Source organism: Lissotriton vulgaris, chromosome 6 (genome assembly GCF_964263255.1).
Source record: "Lissotriton vulgaris chromosome 6, aLisVul1.2, whole genome shotgun sequence".
NCBI lineage: Eukaryota > Metazoa > Chordata > Amphibia > Caudata > Salamandridae > Lissotriton > Lissotriton vulgaris.
In genome coordinates this window covers 332,882,407-332,907,083 of record NC_141694.1, presented here as the reverse complement: position 1 = coordinate 332,907,083, position 24,677 = coordinate 332,882,407, and the positions used below count along the sequence as shown (strand labels likewise).

Here is a 24,677-nt window from a genome sequence, read left to right as displayed (position 1 = left end):
ACTGTGGTCAGGGTTTTTGCAAATCCTCCAATGTGTCCATGAACTTCAAAGGTTCCACAGCCCAGTAAACTCTTGTTTGCACATCAAGTGAAGTTCTGCAGATTAGTGCCTAGGACAACTGCAAGCCAGGAGTTAAACCTTATCTAGGACATCATCTAGCACACTCACTTTTGTTCACTACACCATATGAGGTAAAGGATGCAGAGTTGCAGGTAAGCCACAAACATCAGGTCAAAGAGAGATTATTTAAAGTATACAGCAGTTCTGACTATGGGTTACAGTTCAGCTTGTGGTTGCTCTGATTTTCTACTCCTCACCTCATAGAAGGTGCAATCATTCTATGCACAATTATTTTGCCTCAGGGTTTCTTCTCAAAGTAAACAAGCATTTACAATGCAATGGTTTCGCCTTTGGAAAAGCTCGAGCTATTGGCATTGCTCATGACATTTTTTTTTTACTTATAAATAAATGGCATTGTTATTAACATTGCCAACGGCTGACACTACAGGTGCAAAAATTACAAAAAACAGGTGCAGGCACACCCGTCCAATGGCAGAAGTACTGAGGCTGCCATGAATCAAGAGTTCTGTACTGCCATTTACCAACCTGTGTTGGTAAATGAGCCAGATGGAGACCAGTTTCGAGGCCCCCTTAAACTGAAGGTGCTCAGACCCCTTGAGTCCCGGCCCACTTAAAGCCCTGTATGTCAGTAAGGCATAATAATGGTTCCAAAATGCATATTTAAGTTTTAGCAATACAGACGCAATTATATAATGTCGAAGTTATACTCGACAGTTCTAGATGACAGGCGCATCATTCAAAAAAGATTTTCAAACACTGCCAGGTTTAGTCATTAATGGCCTTTGGAAAAGCTCGAGCTATTGGCATTGCTCATGACATTTTTTTTTTTACTTATAAATAAATGGCATTGTTATTAACATTGCCAACGGCTGACACTACAGGTGCAAAAATTACAAAAAACAGGTGCAGGCACACCCGTCCAATGGCAGAAGTACTGAGGCTGCCATGAATCAAGAGTTCTGTACTGCCATTTACCAACCTGTGTTGGTAAATGAGCCAGATGGAGACCAGTTTCGAGGCCCCCTTAAACTGAAGGTGCTCAGACCCCTTGAGTCCCGGCCCACTTAAAGCCCTGTATGTCAGTACAGGCATAATAATGGTTCCAAAATGCATATTTAAGTTTTAGCAATACAGACGCAATTATATAATGTCGAAGTTATGCTCGACAGTTCTAGATGACAGGCGCATCATTCAAAAAAGATTTTCAAACACTGCCAGGTTTAGTCATTAATGGCAAATAACCGAATCCACACTGTGGCACGCTCAAAATGTAAGTAAACGCATACGGTCAAGAGTTCATGGTCACCTTCTACTGAACACCAAGAGGATTGGGCACGGACTACAATCAAGTATGCAGGTTTTACACTAGTTTCACGTAAAAGTGCAGGGATGTGTTTCTCGGCTGAGTAGTTAGTTATATTTTAACTCGCACGGTCTCAGTGCCACGTGGGGAATAAAAGTAAGGTGCTAGTTTCCACGAACCAAGGCCGTGCTATTTACTTACAGCTTTATCATTAAAAGTCATCAGCTCCTGCGCCGGGCGGAGGGGGCTACAGAGTGCAAGGGGAGGAGAGACATGACCCAGCAAGATGAGAAAAAGAGAGGGGGGTCAGGTGAGAGGTGGGCACGGGGAGGAGTGTGAGAGAGGGTCAGGCAGGAGAAGAGAGAAGGGCAAGAGGAGGAGAGAGCAGGGGGAGGGAAATGGATCGTAGGGGAAGAGAGCGAGAGGGAGCGTGGGGTGGCAGGCAGGAGAAGATAGACACGAGGAGAAAGAGGATGAGCGTCAGTTAAGACCAGGAGGAAGATGGACCGGTATGAAGTAAAAGAAGATGCTGGAGAGGCAGGGGACAGGCTTGCGTAGGAGAGAAGGGGCAGCCAATGATTTTCAGGGGAAGCTGAGAGCACCAGATCGAGAGAGAGTCGTTTAGTCAACATCTCGTCTCCTACAATTATGCGCCGTTTATTAACAGAATGCCATATTTCCCAACGCGCACACGCCGGCTTGTGCCACTGTACTGCCCGTGCCGCATAACACCCAAGCACAAATGTAACACACGCACCGCATATGCTATCATATATCACACCGCACTTTTTAACATGTACATTGACATACGTACTTATTTATTTATTTTGAAAGTTTTATATAGCGCGAACAAGATCTTTGCAGATATCAGAGCGCTTTACAGACGAAGGGTACGACATGTAAGTAAATAACAATTGGGGTGGGGAAGGTACATGTGAGAGCATAGTCAGGCAGATACATCAAAAATGATACAAGTACAAATAAGCAGTAGCATAAACAGTCAGGTAGGTCAATAACACGAGTCATACAAAAATGCTAAAAGATCAGTAGAACTGAATGGTACAGCGTCTGTAAATATCATCCCCAGTAATAATTCAAGTGAACACAAGGAAAACTGGAACAGAAGAACAATACATTTGCATATCTGTAACATAATAAAGAAATAAATACACACGGGTAGCGTGCAACAATACACAAGTACATATGTGAAATCTAGCAGACAACTCGCTATCTAACTATTAACTATAGATTTATAAGCATAGCCCCCACAGTCACAGGAGTAACACTCGTATGTACAAAATGTGCAGAACAGACATGAGCACACATGGCAATATCCGTAGGACAACGCTTACCCCGGTGTGGCAAAACACGACTCCCAGTGTCTTATATGCACACAAATTACACGTATACACACACCCAAATACGAGCGGCCTTACCCCAAAAATGTATATGGTCATAATAACAAACACACATATCCACACTCGTCATCTCCCATCTACATAAATTTCACAACAGACATATACCTCACTCTACACCACAATGAAAAACATAAGGTAAAATATACCGACACAAACAACGCAGACACCAGTGCCCGGAACACGACAACACACCAACTCACGTTTTCAACGTGCTGGCTTTGGAACGCAGTTTAACTACCAGGAACTATTGCAGATTTGGAAACAGTGCTTTCAGTGTTTCTCCTCGCCGAACTCTCGCCTCATATATGAAAGCAAAGCATGTATGGGCCATGGAGGGTCGGAGCGGCCAAACCGGAATTCACACAAGAAAACACCAGGACCCGGTGGAAGTGTGGTGTGTGGCAGCGCAACGCCTTCATGACACCATCTGCCACATTCACAGCAGATTTGGCGCTACCAAAAGAAACGTTCCCTCTCAGTTTGTACAGCCTCTGAACCCACAACTGCAGGGCTGTGTGGTGCGCACCCGACATCGGAGCATATTTTTTTGTATCCATCCATCGACCTGGACGGATGGACAAAGATAGCGGGCACCCAGCAACCAAGGTGCGGTGCCCAGGAGCTGTGTTCGGCCTGACCGATGCCTGCGACTGTGGCAGACACAGAAACTACACCGAGACGTGCACAGCGGAACTCATGATGGGAGGTCCCGCACTAGAGGGGTCTTGGGAGCAGCGCTCAATCCCAGTGAAATGATCTAGGGAGCGACCGACCCAGCCCGACTCCTCTTCCTGTGGCTGGACAGAGAGCTGATCGATCAGAGAGATAAGAGAGCATGTGAGTGCGCCTTGCCTGGGCTGTTGACTGCTCACCGGTGGAAACCGCCCAGTTCGCCTCAGGCTCCCGTCCACAGTTGTTCCTCTGCCGGCTAGCCCCTGCAAAAGCATCACCAACCCTGAAAGTGGTGCAACAGTGGAAGCCGGGCAGCATCTCCTATGGAGCTTTGTATGCCAAACCCCTCATGACCGCGATTTTGGCCCGCCCACATCGGTGCAGCCTCGCTGCCCGTATCGGGCGCAGTGCTGGCTGATACTGCTCCTCTGTAGCCAAAGCTCTCAGCTCTCAGTTTGTACAGCCTCTGAACCCACAACTGCAGGGCTGTGTGGTGCGCACCAGACATCGGAGCATATTTTTTTGTAACTCACTCCAAAGAAGTATCAAGAAATACGAATCTCTGCTGCGCACATAACTAACAAGCACCTACGAGGACACGGACAGCGGGAGGGGGGGGGCGGGAAAGCACACGGACAGCGGGAGGGGGGGCGGGGAGGCACACGGACAGCGGGAGGGGGGGCGGGAACGGCCAGTACTCACCTGGACCTGGACTTCCTCTGGTGGAGATCGGCCGCACAATGACCAAACGAAACTGACAAAAAAAAAAAAAAAACCCGCCCACGGCCTTGATGACGATGCGAAAAGGGTGGAGAGGGAAAAAAATGCAGGAACGCCCACAAATCTGGTCCGGCCATGACGGACAGATCTCTGTTCCAATGGCCAGCCTCCATTTATGGAGCTAGCCAATGGAACAGAGGGCGGGACTAAGCTCCACACTTTAGGGACATTAGATTTCTCCTGGGCGGAGCTAGGAGCTCCAGCCCCAGGCGAAACCTAAAAATGGAGGAAAGCATCATAATCTTGGGAGTGAGGGAGATTGCGGTCTACACGGCTCCTTAAAGCATTTCTTCACCTGGCATTCAACTCATCCTGACAGTCGGAAATTAATATGCTGATTTTATTCATTGTACCCTCTCTTGCTGAAGATCATTTGAGTATAACGAAACAAATATAAGATTAATGTTGTCTCAAACGTTCTTCCAAATCTATCCAAAACGTAACTATTATGGAGGCTTTATTAAATTAAATGGATAATTACCATCAATTTTTTGCTAAGGTTGATTAAAGATAGCAGCTTTTAAAAAAAAAATATGACTTTGAAATTAACAAAATGCACACACTGCATGTATTGCTAACTAGAGGAACAGACATCAAATAGCTGCATTATTTTTCCATAAATCAAACAAATTTCTTCTTTGGATACCAGACTTCATGTATACTTGGCATTCACCAGTTCCTCTAAAGTTGCATCCTTAGGGAGATCCTCTGTACTATGAACTAACTGCAGTACAAAAGTATGCTCCTAATGATACAGGCAACAAAAAAGGTAGCAAACACAATAAGATGATGGACGGAGTGCTGAAACATTTCAGGCACTCCATTCCAGTCACAGATCTGGGTTTAATTCATCATCATTCTTCTACTCCCTAAGCCACCCCAGTTCGGACCCCGCCATATGCAAATCACTCTTGCCCTGGTCCTCATGGGAACAGTCCTGCCTGAACTGCCAGGCCAGGTCCTACCTGAACCAGAGAGAAGCATCCTGGGACCGGTTTCGGGTTTTACTCCTCAACCGCCAGGCTAGCTTGAATCCAGTGGCAAAGTGAGCAAGGGATCCACGTCTGGGCATACCTTGGCCACTTAGGGCGAACATAGCAAACAAAAAAGGTAGCCCAATCCAGAATATTTCACATTTAAAGTTGGAAAAAATAAGCACATACAAACACAATACGTTTTGGCTTGCCCAATCCTTTCCCAAAAGCCTTGGCATTGGCTAACACTAATCCATCTTAAGATGTGAAGAGAAGCCGACTCAAGTGTCTGTGCCTTAAGGTAAAGTGATCTGTACAAGTTAATATCGCCCAGGAAGGGTTGTTGCAGGATGCTCCACTGAATAATGCACCTTTACTATTATGGCAAATGATGCACCTGTTTATTATTTTATCAAATCTAAAAGTGGTTGCCTCACCTGACCTTGAACATGGCTATGAATGTAAAGCTGTGCTCATCACCAGAGGCACTTTGGATAAAAACTGTGTCACCTGAGTCTCTAGTGGTGTGCCTGCACTACCCCCATCTGTCATCACCAAGGTCAAGCTACAGCTGCCTCTGTGCCTGCCTTCAGTCATGATGGCAGTAGAGGCATTGTTACACCTTGTTGGTTATCCCACAGCATCTGCTGACCCCAAGAAAGGGTGACACCATGGTGAACATTTATACACTTTTAAGCACAGTTTGTTTGAAGGGTGTGTCTAGCACCCTGACTGCATTAACTCTTGTTCTGAAAGTGTGGAAGGGGCACACAGAGGCGTGGGGCACATGTAATCCTTCAGAAGGAGAATATTCTGGGTTTTTTCCCAGAATGGATAGCTATAGTGAGAGTCCAAGGTATGAAAAAACGCCAAGACATTAAGCCCTGATAACGGCTACAGAACCGACATATCTCATTGAACTGCATGTGAATTTAAATAGTACTAAATATCAGGGGTAGTAGTTAGCAGCTTTAAAAGGTATGGTGTGGAAAACTACCAATAATGGAAAAACTTAAATGAGACACTTAGGGATGTCTGTCTCTATGTTGGGCAGGATTGCTTTACTAAAGATGACCTGAGGTTATAGATCTTACAAAACTATTCCTTCCCCATTTCTGAGAATGTTTTTTGAATGCCATTAAAAATAAAAAAAATTATGGAACAGTTGACACCCCTGGGTCTCATGCTAAATGTTGCAAAACTACTCATGACAGGGACTTAGGCACGAGAGACCCCATTTTCTATTAAGAAGCAGTCCATGCACTGATAGAAAATGAGTGGATATGTAGAACATAGATATAAGCACAGGAAGATATTGCATACGGTGTTGAGCTCTGGGCAATGAGTGACTTAATGGCAACAAAATCCCAGTTGATGTCCCACCTGTATCAAATGTTGTACTGCAAATCTAGTAGTACACATTCAAACTGAGTACACACTCAAACAGATAGGAAAAGGAATGGGTCAGATACCACTTTTTTTTTGTAAAAGTAGGTTTTATTGTATTTGCAAAAAAAGGAACAAAAGTAATACAGACAGAAAGAAAAACAGGCGGCATTATTACAGCAGTACAAACAAGAGCCCCGTAGGAGCATCAAAGACAACCTTTAGAAGCCTCACGCATCAGCGAGTCATATTAAGCAGAGTCCGTGTTGACGGGGTGAGAAAGAGCTCCAATCAGTAGGTGTCACCAATGGCTCTGCCGAAACTATCCTGAGGAAGGGTAAAGCTGTTATATGAAATGTCACAGGAGATACCCGAGCGGGTAAAGACCTTCCTCAGTGTTGCAGTGCCGCAACAAAAAACAAAAGCCCCCCAACTTTGCTCCCCTCCCTCCCCCCACATGTCCCCCCCCTCCCCAGGTGGTGGCGCCAACACACAGTCACATTCCTCATTACTCACTCATCATTCGTGTAATTAGACTTGGAAAAGGTGAAGTGCTCTCAGGGCCGATGGACAAACAGCAGATGGTAAACCTTTCGACAAAAATCTAACTAAGGGTCCCCAGCGGAACATAAAGTTCTTAAAGTTGCCCAAAAAGATGTCCGCCATTCTCTCCATGCTCATCAGTCTCCATAACTTTGCGTGCCATAATGATATTGCCGGGGCCGTTGGTTTTTTCCAGGCCGCAGCTAGCGTTAATTTAGCCGCCCCTAAGCACAGCCACATAATTTGTTTATCTGCCTTCGTTTGGTGTTCCAATAGCGGGTCTCGGAGACCCAAGACAACAAAGGGCAGAGAATCTGGAATCGGATACCCCAACATGTCTTTGATATGAGATAGAATTTCGGTCCAAAAAGGTCTAATGACTGGACAGTCCCACCAGATGTGGCGAAAGTCACCCAATAAGCCACAGCCCCTCCAGCAGCGATCCGAAGTCGCAGGGAATATGCGATGAAGTTTGGAGGGGTAGAGATACCAATCAAACATGGTTTTGAAATGGGCGTCTCTCAGGTCCGCCGAGTGGTTGTGGGTCTTAATGTCTCGCCAGAGACCCTTCCACTCAGTCTTCGCTATGTCCCTACCCAGCTGACTTTCCCAATGGTCCATATAGCGGGGACGAGGAGAGACCACAGTGTCGAGCAAAAGTTTGTATAAAAAGGATATCGTTCCCTTCATCGTGGCGGTCCGCAATAAAAAGGCTTCGAACGGCGAGGGTGGTCTCGTAGCAGCTTCTCTCAGCCCGGGTGAGGTTGCCCAGTGGATCAGCTGGGCATACCGGAAGTGTTCCGTGGGCGGCAAGCCATAATCCCGCATGCAATTAGCGAAGGTGAGGGGCTCCGTGCCATGGAAAAGATGCGTGAGGGCCCTACAGCCGCCCTCTCTCCAAGGTCGAAAAGGTCCCACCTGCAGAGCCGGTGGAAAAGCCGAATTAAAGTGTAGAGGAGTGAAGGGGGAGGGGAACGACGTCCAGCGTTCGTCCCCTGTTGCTGTGTCCCAAACTTTGAGGACCGTGCCTGTGGGAGTGCTGATGTACGCATTCTTAGGTCTATCTGGCTTGGGTTTCCATGCCAGATCCCAGACACCACTTTTGACTGGCACAAGCCTACCCAGAGGGTAGAATATCTTTAGGGCTTTGAGGGATGGGGTCACCTAGGACTGTCCCTACTGGGAAAAGAGGAGATGTGGCCTAATGGATAAAGCTGGCAACTCTGGAACTGGGGAACCAGGTTCAAGTAAAGGTTCCAGGCTTAACATCCTGTGATGCAAATCACAATCTTCCCCATGCCTTAAGAACAAAAGAAAATTATTTGGCCTTGTGTAATGTGACCTTATGCTCATGTAAAGGGATCCAGTGCTCTTGGGCCAAGCTCACACTTTCTAAAACTGGAAGAAAAAAACATTGTATACTGCTAAAACATTAAGTCTTAAAGACTGAGTTTGGATACTGAATAGGCAGTTCTTCTGATATCTCCACTTAATGCACGTAATATCGTATGTTATAAGGCAGATGAGGAAATCCTGGATTTCAACCTCCTGAAGAAAAAAATAACAATGTCACAGCTCCCTCATAAGGGTAAAATTGAATGCATCTATAAATCTCTAATAGTCAATATACCAGATACCTTTGCTCTGTTCAGGGAAACGTGGGATAAAGACATTGAGCCAATGGAGGATGAAGAGCAAATGATCACTCTGCTAGCTCCTCAGGAGGAATCAATTTCTAGTAGGCATTATCTTACCTAGTTAAATGCCTTCACAGTGTATGCCTCATCACTGAAAGGCTGTGGGAAATGCAGGGAAGCTCTGGTCCTAAATGATTTCAATGCCACACCGAGAATGTAGACTTCCTCCATACAACTTGGACCTGTGACAATATTACATCATTCTGGCAAGGGCTACTGGGTACTTTTCGGTCAGGGATTAAATGTCACATACCTTTGAGCCCCCAGATACGCTGGAAGACAAGGGGTTCATACGTTCTGAAAAAACACTTCTCAGATTTGGTTTAGTTCTAGATAAGACATTCCCACTACCCAAAGTATCACAAACCCTTCAACTCCCAATAAATGAGGTTAGAGGATGTCCTAAGAAAATATTGTAAGATATGATGGGCCACATAACAAGCCAACATAAAAATAAAAATGGGAGCTGAACTAGATGTAATCTCCTTGAGATGGGGAAATGTGCAAGGGGGTGCCAGAAATGACATATTGAACTATGGATATCAGACAATGAGGGGGGATGATGAAGGTGGGATGTTTGGACTCATTTGCTTTAAAGATTTTACACAAAGAAAAGTGCCTAAGATGTACAATGATGGAGGATAACTGTGTGTGCATCTGGTTTGTTACTATGATGAAAATAAATAATGAAAAAAGTAATTAACAATTCACCATGATACAGGAGTGATCAGTCCTGGTGTTTGTAAGAGCCAGTAGTGAAGGCCAAACATGCAGGAGGAGGACAAGGGTCTCAAACTGGTAATAAGTTGAAGACATTATACACAAAGGAGCTACAGCGGTAAAGAACAGGTCATCCCCCACTCATATACAACACAGGACCTGTTCAAACGGTGAATCTCATCCTCAGATCCCTACCAATCTGCTATGATTTCTATTGGACCAGCGGTTAGTCATATACCGTCTATGCTTTTTGTATCTGGTTCACCATTTTCGCAAAAGAAAAGAGTTAACATTTTAACTGTTGCGTTGATTCTAACTGGTGTCTCCCTTGGTCAATCCCCTCCCCTCATGTGAAGTATTTCAGGTGAGCGGCAAGAGATTTTTAAAGTGGAAAAATGTGAGAGAATGTTGGTGGTGCCTCACGGAAGTAATACCATGGGAGTGATCAGGAAGGTACTCGCCTGCTTCCTCAGGTTCTCATCATCAGCGACCACCAACCCAAAACAAAACTGTGTTTAAGGTGAATGGAAACGAAAGAAAAGTGAACAATAGGTGCTAGGATGTGGTGTCAAAAACTGCCTGTACACCAGACAGTTTATCTTGATGTGTGGCAGAATCAACCCAGAAATTGGGACTGCGGGGTCTAGAACATGGCTCCGCCCTTCCCAGTTAAAACCGAGCTAGATCATACTGGAGCGTTTGAGGCGGAGCAATCGGAGTAATCGGACGGAGCAGCAGCTGCTGCTTTGGCGTGCCCGTAACCGTGCTGTGGCCAGTATCTCGCCGTATCTCGCTGCCCGGAGCCCGAAGCTGAAGAAGGGGCCGTCCGGAGGAGGCGAGGAACTCGGGGAGACCAGAGGAGTTCAGAGGAGTTTGGGAGGAGTCTAGGAGAGCCCGGAGGAGAGCCCGGAGGGAGGGCCCGGAGAGCTCGGTGCTGGATGCGGAGTGTGCCGCACTGTTTGCAGCGGCTAAGCAGCTGAGACTGACATCGAGAGGCGGCAGGTGAGCGAGGTGGAGTCAGGAGGAGCTGCTCGCTTCCACTCCCCCGCGTACTGCCGAGTGTTTGTGCCTGCACCTGACCCGGTCTCCATCGACGCCTCTGTGGGTCTCTTGTCAGCTTCTAGCCCCTTGTCTCGTGGGTGTTTTACCATACACTGTCTGTGCTCCAGGCTGTGCTCCAGGCTGGACGTGGTTTCCGGTCCTTGCTGTTGGGTGTTCTGCCATCTCCCAGTGGGGACAGGACACAGGACATAGGACATAGGACATAGGACATAGGACATAGGACACAGGACACAGGATGCAGGAGTATAAATAGTATTACTAGTATATACTAGAACACAGTGGGAGCCGGGGGCTTTATTGCAAACCGTTATTGTTATTGCCGCAAAACACTGTCAATTACTTGGACTGGGCATCCGAGCTGAACGCGACAGGAGCCAGGAGCCATTAAATATAAATTAGGAAAAGCAGTCGGAGTCACATTTTTGACTTTAAAGATTAAAGATCTAAGTGGTTGAGGATTTTAGCTAATAGCTAACAGCAACATCCATGGTCTGAATCTTAGACTGGACATTGGTGAGTAGTGGAGGACAGTCGCAGCTGAGTAGGCAAGTGGGCAGCACTTGGACTTGCTGTCATTACCTTCGCCTTTACCTTTGCCTTTCCCATCAATCCGCATCAATCCGCAGATACAGCTACGGCCACCATAGCCCCGGTTGCCAGACGGGGGTCGGCGTACGGCTCTGGCTGGGTCGCCGCTGAATCGCCCAGGCCTCGGGCAAGGTGGTATGCGAGAATCTGTGGAGGAGTCAACCATCCCATTTCATCTACAGCTGCGTTTTTCATTCCGTTTTCTTTATCTTTATTGTCATAATCTTCCATCTTCTTCTCTTTAACAACTGGAGGGGCACTAAGACCAAGTGGTGTCTAAGTTTGTTAGGCAATGGTAATGTCAGTTAGGCGACTGCGCTCACAGTCAAAAGCAAAATCGGCAGAAACTCTAGCAAGCAGTAATCAGAGTGATAAGAGCTCCTTAAGTTCCCTAAAACCACAAAAAACTATCTGTCGTCGGAGAAACGGAGACCATCTTACACTCTTGAAAGCTTATCCATCAGTAAAGTCAATGTTTTCTAAAGGGGGAAGAAGCTCTAAGCGCGGAACAGGACTAAAAAAATGGAGAAGAAGAAAAAAAGGGGAATTCAGTTGAGGAAGCAATGGTCTCCGAAGTAACAGCAGAGAACAGGGTGGAGAGTCAATCTGTAAGTTCAGAGGCGCTTTACCCTGTTGTAACTATACGCAAGAACAATGGGGGTGAATGTAACGTAGTACCACCTTTAATAGAAAGTAGAACGGATATGCGGCAAGTAGAACGGGTGGAAAATACCTCGGAAATGGAGATGGAAATAGCCCTATCTAGGGTTGAGGTAGAAGGTCTTCCTCAGGGCAAGGACATCGAAAAAAAGGAAGTCACTCCACTATCTCCATTAGCAGATCTGAGAACCCTCTTCGAAAATGCAAAAGACAATGTAAGAGATTCTCAGAGGTTCATGCCGGACTGTCCATCGATAAAAGTAAGTGATCTCTCTACTAAGATAGAACGGCGGATAGAACCCTGCTTACTCTATGGGCAGGCGAAAACTGAGGATTTTACTTTACCGGACATTGCTATCCAACTAGAAAAGAATGCCGAACTGATGAAGCAGCTAGAAAAACCCGGTACTTCAGGGTTGGACCTAGAGTCTGATCCGGATAAAGAAGTATATCCATCACGAATAGGAGTTCAAGCACACATGCCAATCATGTATAGTAGCACACCTACTAATTTATCCTTGGCTTTTCATTTACAAGATTTATCCGTCGAAGAGATATCAGTGACAGGTGACAAAAGGGCAGGGAACGCCTTGAATTCATTAATTGTAAATGAGACTTCCGGGGCAGAGGGGTTAATGAACTTGTTTTTTAAATTGGAAAAAATCATCTCCGCAATTTTATCTCTGCTGGAGAAAAGTACTTCTAAGTCTGATCACATTCTCGAAGTCCTCATGCCTATATTAGGAGGGGTTTTAGATCTTAAACATCATAGACAAGCCCCAGTGTGTGTAAAAAATACTTCCCCAGCATCCAGTAAAGCATGTTAAACGAATAATGTAATGCATAACTTCGATATAGACCCTGTGGAGGGGGAACCAAAAGAACTGCCTGTAGGCTGAAAGAAATTTAATTTTAAGCCCGTTTCAAGTCAACCCTATTGTGTGTGCAAAGGTCCCTATACCAGGGGAAAAGTTAAATACAAAGGTCTCCCCAGTCATAGACCCAGTGCGTGTTTTCCCAATTTTTAATGAGATTAAGTCAAAAGAACTTAAACTTCAGCAACCTGATGAAATAATTAACATTTTAGAGAGTCCAGTTGTGGGGGAGGACTCATTATTGAGTAAGGGAATCACAAAAAAATGGCTGTAGGAGGAAAAAGAAGATGAAAAATCGCTGGTTCCCGAAACGTAAGCAGAAGAAACTGCGGTTCCAACCAGCAAATGAAAAGGAAAATATTAACATTTCTCCCACTGATGAAAAGAATACAACACCTGCGGTGCAATCCAAAATGAACGAGAGTCTAAATCATGTGCAGGAAATTGTTCTTCAGCCGAACAGTTCAATTGTTATGTTCAACACCTCTCTGATCAAAGATGGGGAGGATGAAGGCAGGATAAGTAAAGGCTCTAAAGGCACCGTAGCTCAGGAATCAAAGTGGCCAATATAAAAAGCTCAGTAATATTCCCGAACGTAGAACCAAGAGGTGCTGCCCATGAATCCAGTGGATCTGTTCTGTCATCAATGAGTCCTGAATTAAGTAACAGTGGGGGATATAGTCGGAGAATGACTATGGTTGCTAATAATAATAAAGGGGGCAACCTAAATGGTGATTTTCCTAGAGTCTTGCAAGATATTAATATAACTAGGTACACTGGCATAGGTGCTGGGCAACTGAATAAGGTTTTAATTTTTAACCCTCTCTTCGATGCTGAGTCAATGGTGATGAATAGAAGTGCCCTCCTCAGAATTATATCTGAAATAGAGGACCTAAAGTTAATTTCAGTGAAGCCATCACGGATTTCATCACCCCACACGCGCTCCCCTCCAAAGACTACATCCTTCTGGGAGACCTCAACTTTCACCTCGAAAAGATCAACGACCGCAACACCGCCATCCTCGTGGACAACCTCGCCAACCTCGGACTTAAACAACTAGTCACTTCCCCCACCCACATCGCAGGTCACACACTCGACCCCATCTTCACATCCAGCAACCATGTCTCCTTCAGCCACACCACAGACCTCCTCTGGACTGACCACAGCTGCGTTCACTTCACCTACAACAAACCAAAACCCAGCATCCACCTCCAACCTACCCTGCAAAGAAACTGGAACAAAATCACCACGGACCAAATCTCCGCATCGCTCCTTCAAAACACCCCAGCCCTCTCTTCTAACGCTAACGAAGCCGCCGCCAACCTCACCCTATGGTTATCCAACACCGCTGACACCTTAGCACCACTGAAAAAACGTCAAAACAAACTTGGCAGCAAGAAGGCCTCATGGTTCAACGATGATCTCAAGAAGTCCAAGAAACTCTGCAGCTCCCTTGAAAAGGCCTGGAAAAAAGACCCAACCACCAGCACCAAGGACGCCTTCAAAAACGCCACCCACATTCACCACCAACTAATCCGAAAAGCCAAGAAAACAGCATTCAAGGATCGACTTGACAACAACGCTCACAACAGCAAGGAACTTTTCAACATCGTCAAGCAATTTTCCAATCCCTCGGCCAACTCCAACGACATCACCCCCTCTCAAACCCTCTGCGACTCCCTAGCCTCATTTTTCCACAACAAGATTGCAGACATCCACAACAGCTTTGACAACCAACCCGGAAACCAACCCACCCTACCATTTGCTGATCATCTTCCCCCCGTGAACACCCTTAACGACTGGAATCTAATCTCCACTGAGGACACCATCCGCCTGATGAATTCCATCCACTCAGGATCCCCCACAGACCCATGTCCTCACCACATCTTCAACAAAGCAGACTCCGTCATAGCACCGCACCTCCTAGACGTCATCAACTGCTCCTTCAACTCCGCCACCTTCCCGGAAGACTGGAAACACGCTGAACTCACCGCCCTTCTGAAAAAACCCACAGCGGACCCCACCGAACTCAAAAATTACCGCCCCATTTCGCTCCTTCCATTCCCGGCCAAAGTCATCGAGAAAGCCGTGAACAACCAGCTCGCCGCCTTCCTCGAAGCCAACAAATCCCTCGACCCCTCACAATCTGGCTTCCGAGCAAAACACAGCACTGAGACCGCCCTCATCGCAGCAACAGACGGCATTCGAACTCTACTGGACAACGGAGACACAGTCGCCCTCATCCTCCTTGACCTCTCTGCAGCATTCGACACAGTCTGCCACAAAACCCTTTTACAACGCCTCAATAACATCGGAATCCAAGGAAAAGCACTTGAATGGATCACCTCGTTCCTCACCGGAAGAACCCAGAGAGTCCGCCTTCCACCATTCAAGTCTGAGGCCTCTGAAGTCATCTGCGGCGTACCACAAGGATCCTCACTCAGTCCCACCCTCTTCAACGTATACATGAGCCCCCTCGCGGCCATCGCACGCCAACACAACCTCAACATCATCTCTTACGCGGATGACACTCAACTGATCCTTTCTCTCACCAATGACCCCAGCACCGCCAAAACTAACCTACATGAAGGAATGAAAGAAGTTGCCGAATGGATGAAACAAAGCCGTCTGAAACTGAACTCAGACAAAACAGAAGTCCTCATCTTAGGTACTTCCCCATCTGCATGGGACGACTCCTGGTGGCCGGAAGCCCTCGGAAAAGCACCCATCCCGACAGACCACGCACGGAACCTAGGCGTCATCCTGGATTCTTCACTCTCAATGAACAGACAAGTCAGCGCCGTATCCTCTTCCTGCTTCAACATTCTTCGCATGCTCAGAAAAACATTTCGCTGGATCCCCTCCGACACAAGGAAAACAGTCACCCACGCTCTGGTCACGAGCCGACTGGACTACGGAAACACCCTCTACGCAGGTACTACCGCAAAACTCCAGAAGAAACTCCAACGAACCCAAAACGCCTCAGCCAGACTCATATTAGACATCCCACGCAACGAACACATCTCTGGTCACCTTAAAGACCTCCACTGGCTACCCGTCAATAAGAGGATCACTTTCCGACTGCTTACCCACGCACACAAATCACTCTACGACATCGGTCCAGAATGCCTCAACTCACGACTGTCCTTCTACACCCCCTCCCGCCAACTACGTTCTTCCAGCCAAGCCCTCGCCACTGTACCTCGCATCAACAAGACCACCATGGGAGGCAGATCCTTTTCATACCTGGCTGCTAAAACATGGAACTCACTCCCCGCTTACCTTCGCCTTACCCAGAACCACCTAGCATTCAGAAAGCAACTTAAAACGTGGATATTTGACAAGTAATCCTCCTCCCCTTCCTAAGCGCCTTGAAACCCTCTGGGTATGTAGTGCGCTATATAAATTCTATGACTTGACTTGACTTGACTTAGATTGGAGGTATAAACCCCATGTAACTAAAGCCACTTTCACATCGGGGGTAGTGTCATCACTCGTTTTAGCAAATATCGACGGCTTTAGAAAAAGAGGAATAGATGTTCTTATTAGTGCTGTTCCTCATGGTGCGCCGTCCAAAAGCCTAGAAACATCTTATCAGCTGCAAGGGAAGGGATTCACTGAGTATGAGGGTGTAAATAAACATACAAAATTTGAGGACATGGAAATAACAGTAGAAAGGGTTACGGGTGTAAGAGAAATGAAGTTTTCAGTTCCCGAGGTTCAAGAGGCCTTTAGAATAGACGGAGAAGATGAGGTGTCAAAATGGAGCTGGATCGCAAGTACTCTTAATGGGGCAAAAACAAGTAATACAAAGTCCATAGAGCGGGGGTAGCCAATTGGGAAACATTGTGTCGTGGAATATGGCGGGGCTAGGAAAAAAGAATAACAAGCTTAAATCCTTAGTAGTCCTGGACCCAAAGATAATTTGTCTCCAGGAGACGTGGGGAAGGGAGGAGTTCCAGCTAGAGAACTTTCCTGTGTACTGCAGTGGGGCAAAAAATCTATAAAGGGGCACGCAAGTGGAGGTCTAGCCATTTTGCTAAGTTGTGAGATAGCATGGGACCCTGTGATATATATGCACCCGTCAAATTGCTGTATTTTGCGCAAAGCTAAAAATAGGAAAAGATAACTTGGGGCATGCAACGTTTCTGTTTTTGGTAAATGTGTACATGCCACCAGGGAAGGTGTCTAACATACTGGTCGACTCCATCTGCACTTTTGTACAAAGCTTAAGTAATAATGAAGAAAGAGCACGTATAATGATGGTAGGGGATTTTAACGCTAAGTTAAGTAACAGCTCTATCTCGTCTTTCTCCAATTTGGATTTGAAGGAGGTTTGGTCTATTCCAGAGTCAGTATTCTGGGGCAATTTAAAATCTGACAAACGTGGCCTGGCCCTTTTGCAAAATCTTAGGAATCTTGACCTCGTATTATTAAACGGCAGATTCCCAGGGGATTCACCTGCGGCTTTCACCTTTCATGGGACATATGGCCACTCCCTACTTGATTATATGGCAGTATCTTTTCAACTGTTTGGGGCGTGTACACAGTTTAAGGTGCTCCCCAATAAGATGAATGACCATAATATTCTGGTGGTAAACTTAGTTATAAACATTGAGAAGCCAGAACTCTGGAACCAGAGGAACGAAAATGTAACTTACTCTTGAAACAATGGTCGTACATTTTGGTCATATAAGTCACTTCCGAACTTTCAGTGGGTATTTAAGAATATTGCGTTTAGTTTAAGTCGGGAGTGCCCGGTTGAGAGATATGAAAGAGTTTTGACTGCTATTAGAAAGTTGGGATGAAAGAAACAAGGTATAAGAGGCTCCCCTATAGTAATAATTTCCCACGAAAGCAAAAAACTTAATAAGGAGGTAAATGGGCTGATTAGAGCCCAATTTAGAGATCCTAGTTCACTAAGACAAAAAGAGATTTACAGATTGAAACAGGTTCGGAAAAAGAAAATAGCAGCTGATCGGAGGAGATGAAAAATAGGTTCACCTATGGGAAGTGGCTCTATCGGGGGACACTAGAAAGTATTGGGCATTGATAGCTAAATATTGTGACGGTAGAGAAAAATCACAACCCATGCTGATCCCAGAAACCAAATGGTTTATTTATATATCCCAACTATACGCCCTCAACCAACTAGGTGAGGAGTCTGAGGGGGTTATTAATAACTCAGTATTGGCGGGTGATGTAGAAGCACCATCAGGGTGGGAAATTGGAGGTTACATTAAGGGGGCAAGATACTCAGGGGCAATGTCCCTGCAGCCATAATAAAACAGGACTGTGGTGATTGGGCAAAATTTTTACATCCCTTGTTTGTCCATTGTTATAACAGCGGGGACATCCCTTACTCCTGGAAGGGAAGTATAATAGTCCCGCTATATAAGAAGGGCCCAAAAAACTCTTCGGCCAGTTTTAGGCAAATTTCCCTTTTTGATGCAACGGGGAAACTGTTTGCAAAAAGTATCCTTGGCCACTTGCAAGAGTGGGTATTTGGAAATAATTTCATCCCTCTGGAACAATCGGGGTTCCGGAAGAATAGTGGCACCCTAGATAATATTTCTGTTCAGCAAACTCTAATAGAAAAATATCCTGTGGGTCGGGGGACCCCGTTGTATACAGCATTCATAGATTTCTCCACAGCGTTCGACAGGGTAGATCGGGGGACACTGTGGAGGAAATTGGTTACTATGGGGATTCCGGGGAACCTTTTAAGAATAATAATTGCTCTCCACTCTTCGACATGGGCAAAAGTTTTGCGAGAGGGAACTCAAGGTCTCTCAAAGAAAATATCCACTCACAACGGGTTGAAGCAGGGGTGCCTTCTGGCCCCTTTACTCTTCTCAATCTACATAAATGACCTGCTGAGTCGGATAGGGGAGAGTAAAGGGGACCCACCTCAAGTGGGTAATTTAAAAATAAGTTGTTTGTTGTATGCAGATGATGCAATAATAATGGACTTAACCCCAATTGGGTTACAGAGACGATTGACGGAATTGGTCACGTACACGGAGGAATATTTTTTAAAAATAAATATTTTAAAGAGCAAAGTGATGATTTTTAGTTATAACGGTTGTAAGGTTAGAAACAATTTGAAATGGTTTCTGGGAAATGAATAAATGGAAGTAGTAAAATTTTACCCTTACTTAGGAATTTTTTTTACAAACAGGTGCTCTGCTAATAGACATATGGACCACTGCAAAAGTAAAGCTACCTCACAAGCTTCTGCAATTAATCGCTTGTACTTGCAATGCGGGAAAAGACATTTTTCGCATATTACTGCAGTTTATAAAATAAAGGTCCCTCCAACTCTGAATTATGCTAGCGAAACAATAGATGAGTGTGAATGGGCAAAGTTTGAGAAAGTGGAAGGAAAGATCTGGCGCCACATATGCAATCTGAGTCATGCAGCGTCAATCGCGGCACTTAGGCTCGAATTTGGCCTTCTCTCAACATATGTGTTATCAATGGCCGCCTGCTTAAGGTGGTGTAATGCTCTGATAAATGGTCATGACAACTTACTAAGGTTAGCATTGCACAGGGAAATTTTTGTAAACATGTTGGGGAAAAGTGCAATTTTTAGAAATTATTTAAAGGCTTTAAGTATTTTTGGTTTAGATTTTGAAGGGGCAGCAGTTTTAGATAAAACAGCATCAAAGCATACATTAAAAAAACTATATATGTGATTTCACGTGAAAGAGATCTGAAATTATGCCACCTGAATGGAAGGATGGACTGCATTGTGGGGAGCTCTATTGTTAAAAATCCTCAGCCGTACGTTTTATGGAACCTGAATCATAGAGTTCCCAAAGTGATTTTGGTATTAAGAATGAACTTGCTTCCCTTGAGAATTGTAACAGGATCCTGGGAAGGTATCCCCAAAAATGAAAGATATTGTCACTTATGTAATTGCGGTATACAAGATTTGAATCATGTTCTGATTGTGTGTTCAGCACTTCACTCAATACGACGCAGATACTTAAGGAACGGCTTTTTAAAGTATAACATCTCAACAGCAGAACAGGCCCGCAATTTTCTTTTGTTCCCTCCATCCGAACTGATGTGTTTTAAAAAAAATTGTTTTTTAAAGAATTTTAAAATGTTTTTTAAGGTGACCCGCATGTTTTTAATAGTATTATGTTAAACTAATTATATTGCAGCTAAATAATCGCAAAGAGGATCTTTTCACTTGCGTATGCCTTAAGTAGATAACATTTTCCTGTTAGATCAACCACACTGCTGCTAGGGGAGGTTGGAAAACATCCTTCAAAAAATTGCAAAGAGCACTGGCACTTTCTTCCTCTTTATGATAAATGAATTTCCCGTGCATCTTTAGAGATGCATTGTTGATAGTAATTTTATTTTTTGATAAAAAATGTCTTGGAGAGAATATCTAATGTTTTAGCACTTCTTAATCACTTTATAAAAATTACCTGCCGTTAGTAATATACTCTCCTATAAAATTGTATTGAGTACTAGCACTTTTTTATGACACATAATTTGCCACGTGCATCTCCTTAGATATACTGCTGCTAGTTAGTTATCGGTTAAAAAAAAAAAAAGGCCTGGAAGAGGATATTTAACGCATTAGCACTTTCTTAAGCATTTTATACAAATATTTGCTGCTAGTACTATACCATGATCAATTCCCTATAAGAAGCTTTTTAACTGTTTGAGTTGATTGATATCTGTATATTGGACGACAACCGTATATCATTTCTTCTGTGTGCCTTCTATAAGTAGTTTTATGTGATAGTCCATAGTGCGATAGCCAATAGTGTGTTTTAATTGAAAGAAGACTGTTTTTAGCCGCAAGCGCATCCCACTTGAAATATGTCGAGTGACTACGCACACACTCACATGTGCATAAGGGTACAGGTATGCCCAGGAAGGGCAACATCCTGGAACACTAACAATAGACAAAAATTGGTGCAGGGTGCAGTGGTTTAGCCATGTCTAAAGAAAGGGGCACGGCCTCCATGAATGTTAAAGCACCGCAGGGTGCTAGTAAACAAAATATAAATAAGTAAGAGATAAGAGAAATTTTAGTTACTGCATCGTAAAAGCATGCAGAAAATATGTAAATGCTAACTTCTCAAGTTAAGCTCTAATCCTTCTTAATTTTCATTTATGAGTATGTATGATCAATGAAGAACTTCTTCAATGTCAAGAATTAACCTGACTATGATGGTGAATTTTATTAAAATCTTTCTTTATGTGTTTAGACATCTGCACCAAAATAACAAAATAAAAACTGGTGTTACACATTCCTAATTAATGATGCCTCCACGAAACTTTCAGACATTGTATCTCATATGTGTACCAATGTCATACACCTATAACACATTTTTTGTAATAATATTTTAAATGTATTTAAACATTAGTACATTCGAAGACCAGAAGTATACCAAACTGACACGTGTTATTTGTAACCATACTAAAGGAATTCAAGTGCATCAGAGTTATACTAGAATCACAACGTCTTTATGATGTCTATGAATGTATGTTTAATAATCATGTTTTACATTATATTAGCTCAATTTAATGTAGGTCTGAATGCATATGTGAAGTCTCTTGACTTGCTAAATCTACTGTTCGTGAGAGAATTCTTCAGTATAACCAATAACGTGAAACAGTGTTTTCTTTCCTGAGTTCTCATGTACTGTACAAGACACTTTGCTAAAAAAAATTCTGTTACAATCCTGAACAGCTGCCTGGGACACTGTACTCTTGAACTCTCTTATGTGCTTTTGCTAAAGGAGAGTTGTTTTGACGTGTCACATAATGGATTACTTAGGTACAGCATAATTGTCCCACCTATTTCTCTACGTTTTGTGTCTTCTTTCTGTCGCCTGACACCCATTCTATATGAACTGACCAATAGACTGATTGGTCTGACCAGATGAGGTGATTCCAGGAGGTGTCATCCTCAGAACTTTAAGAATATAATATTGCCTGATTTAATGGACTGGGGCGGAAGTTGCTTGATGGTTTTGGGGGTTGATGAGCGGATGCTACTTTTTCTTTACCACCGGAACTTGCTTGGCAACCTTAACTTGTCTGATGTGAACATTCCCAGCTTTCCTTCCTGAACGGGCGCATACACTGTGGCACATAGTGGTCTCTTCCTTTCTGGGAGACTGCTTAAACTGGCATGTTTCATGTCCCTTTCTGAACTCCTGAGCATTGGAATTTCATCTTGAGTCTCTTTTCGGAATCTGACCAAATCTATCATATACCCTAATGCGAAATTACTGATGCACCTGTTTAACCTTCACATTGATAAATTATATTAAAATGTCCCTATTGGTTCAGCTATCATGACTATTTCTATCCAAGTGAATGTTCTTTCCTAATTTTGGATTACTTATGACAAGAGAAGATCATATTAGTGAGATCTCAGAGAATTACATTCTAATGTTAATATTCTGCATAGCTTTAACTGAGCTCTTAGTGTGTATGATTTTGGCTCGCCGTTTCTTTGGGAGATTTGGGCTTGCTGTGATAATCTTTTATCTTTACAGCACTGTTTTGAGAGTAATTTACATGAGTTTAATTTCTAGTTTGTAATTCAGTTATCCAATTCCTGGACCTCACAGAACGACTTTCGGCCCTTTATATCCGACCCCTCTCTGCACAAACAAGGTCCATCAGAGGACCAAGAGAGTGGTAATAATGAAATAATTGGAAAAGGAAAAATAAAGATTGTTGCCTCTGCCTCTTCAAATCGAGCTGCTTGCATACAGATGGCGGTCTCTGCAAGAAAGGTACAAAAGGTACAATTTTTCAGGTGAGAGTGCTCCCTGTTTTGGGAGTGTGTGAAGAGGGGAAGGTCAGTTCACCTGCAGGATAATAATGGGTTTTAATTCCTCAGTACGCACCCCACTCCTTCCTCTCATTATGAACACTCGCTTAATACTGGGGCAGTTAACAACTGGAAGGATACATTTATAGCTGGTACTGCCTGAAGATGCAGAGAATAACGATTAAATCAAATATGGGGTCCAGGTTACATACTTTGAGCATGGTAGCACTAATGTTTTTTTGCAAAAGTAGTTGCCAGGTCTGTTAAATAACTTTTGCTTGAGCTGTTTTTATGTGTGGCATATATTTTATGGATCTAATGAGTGCTGCAGCACCAACAGTTTTGAAACTCATCACTTTAGGCAAAGTGGCACTTAGTATCTTATGCGTTAAAAGCGTCTTGCTTTTGGCCATCGTTTTGTTATTTGCTTGCCACACTATCTCGCTCTACAAATTTAATACTGGAAAAGTCATAGAAAAATACCACAAATATTTATGATTTTGCATGGTTGCTCCAAAGGACAGCGACCATGAAGTAAACCTTACACATTAAACCTTGCTTGAACAAGTTATCGGAAATCGAGGACCATCAGGCTTGTGTACTAGAGGAGACATTTTCTTCAGTTCCAAATTTAGATTTAGAATGTTCATAATACATTATTCAGTATAAAGACATGAAGAAAAGCCTTGAAATTGTTAGGATTAATACTATGTGTTTAAGTAATGGAAGGACTCTGCAGTGTAAAGAAATTAAGTAGAATTTCATACTAGTTGCACTTTCAAAAAAATATATTCTATTAGAAGAATAAACAAATAATATAAGTTTGAGGACTGCTGTTAAAGGATGGCTTGCAAAAATATGCAAAACGCTTGTATGCCTTCCTGCTGTGGTGTTTCCTATACAGGAGCTGCCACTGGCAATTACAGAGAGAAATGGCAGACCAATTTCTTTCAAGTCTCCACGACATGCTGGATCAAGTGGCATATTTCCCCCCCCAAAGTGACTCTTTCATGTACATGGGTGCATTTCAATTGAAAACATCTGCTATAAGAAGCAAGCATCTTCAAATTTGGTAGGATGTACGCCTGATGCGCTGCTTCCACCAAAATAAGGGTGTAGCAGCAAGGCCACCAAAGTTTGAATGACTCATCGTGCTCTCCAACTCTTCAGTTATGCAAGATCACTGAAGTGCATTGACTCTCTTAATCTTGGTATCAAGCAGAAGGTAAGAACAATTACTATTCACAACTGTCAAGAGCAAAGAACTTAGGGCCAAATGTACGACCAATCCGTTTTGCGTGTCACAAATTGTATTTTTTTTGCACCTCGCAAAACTTAGGGCCAGATGTATCAAAGGGTTTTGCCCATTCTGTGTCTATGGGGAAATGTGTTGATACATATGGCCCCTAATGTACTAATGTGTCTTAAGACACATTTAACAATTCTCAATGGGGTAGCAAATTACCTGCCTCATTAATATTCATAAGTTAGGTCACAATTTGCGACTCATTGGAAATGAGCTACAATCACAGAGATGGTAGCTTGTTGGGAACAGTAGACCACCATGTCTGTGTGCTTTATAAATAATTTAAAATATTTAGGTCTCGCCTAGGCAGCGCTTGAGCTGCCTCTTCGAGACATGATGTATTCAGGTATGGATTTGAAGTTCCCCCCACTCTCCGCCCAGATTTTGTAATTGGCTGCTCTCACTGTCCTTTGTAAATGGTTGCTTTTGATATGTTAATATGCTTGGTAGCCCCTCTTTAGGACCGATATTTCTCCTTTTGTAACCTCCCTTGAGGACTGGCCCTCTTAAATGGATTGTTATTCATTTACAGTCTGTGAGCACTATTTTCTTATATGACTTTCTCCTGCCTGCTGTTGCAGGCAGGACACTCTCTTGGCAAGCTGATTTTTTTACCAGCCTCACCTTTCTTTATAGGTCGCTCACCATATTCAGGTTAATAAATTAAATATTTTTTTTAAGCACCGCCACCTCACGCTTTAACATTTAATATTATTATGTTTTTTTCAATGTGCCACACATGCTGTAGAGTTAATATGACACCTGCCGACTTTCATTTGTGCTGGCAAGCAGGAC

At 43.9% G+C, this 24,677-nt stretch overlaps 1 protein-coding gene across 5 annotated transcripts in view; it reads right to left on the bottom strand.

Moving 5' to 3' along the window:
- The window catches only part of KIDINS220 (kinase D interacting substrate 220), a 942,023-nt gene that overhangs the window by 667,337 nt on the left and 250,009 nt on the right, over positions 1-24,677 (bottom strand). The gene's annotated exons all lie outside the window — the stretch shown is intronic.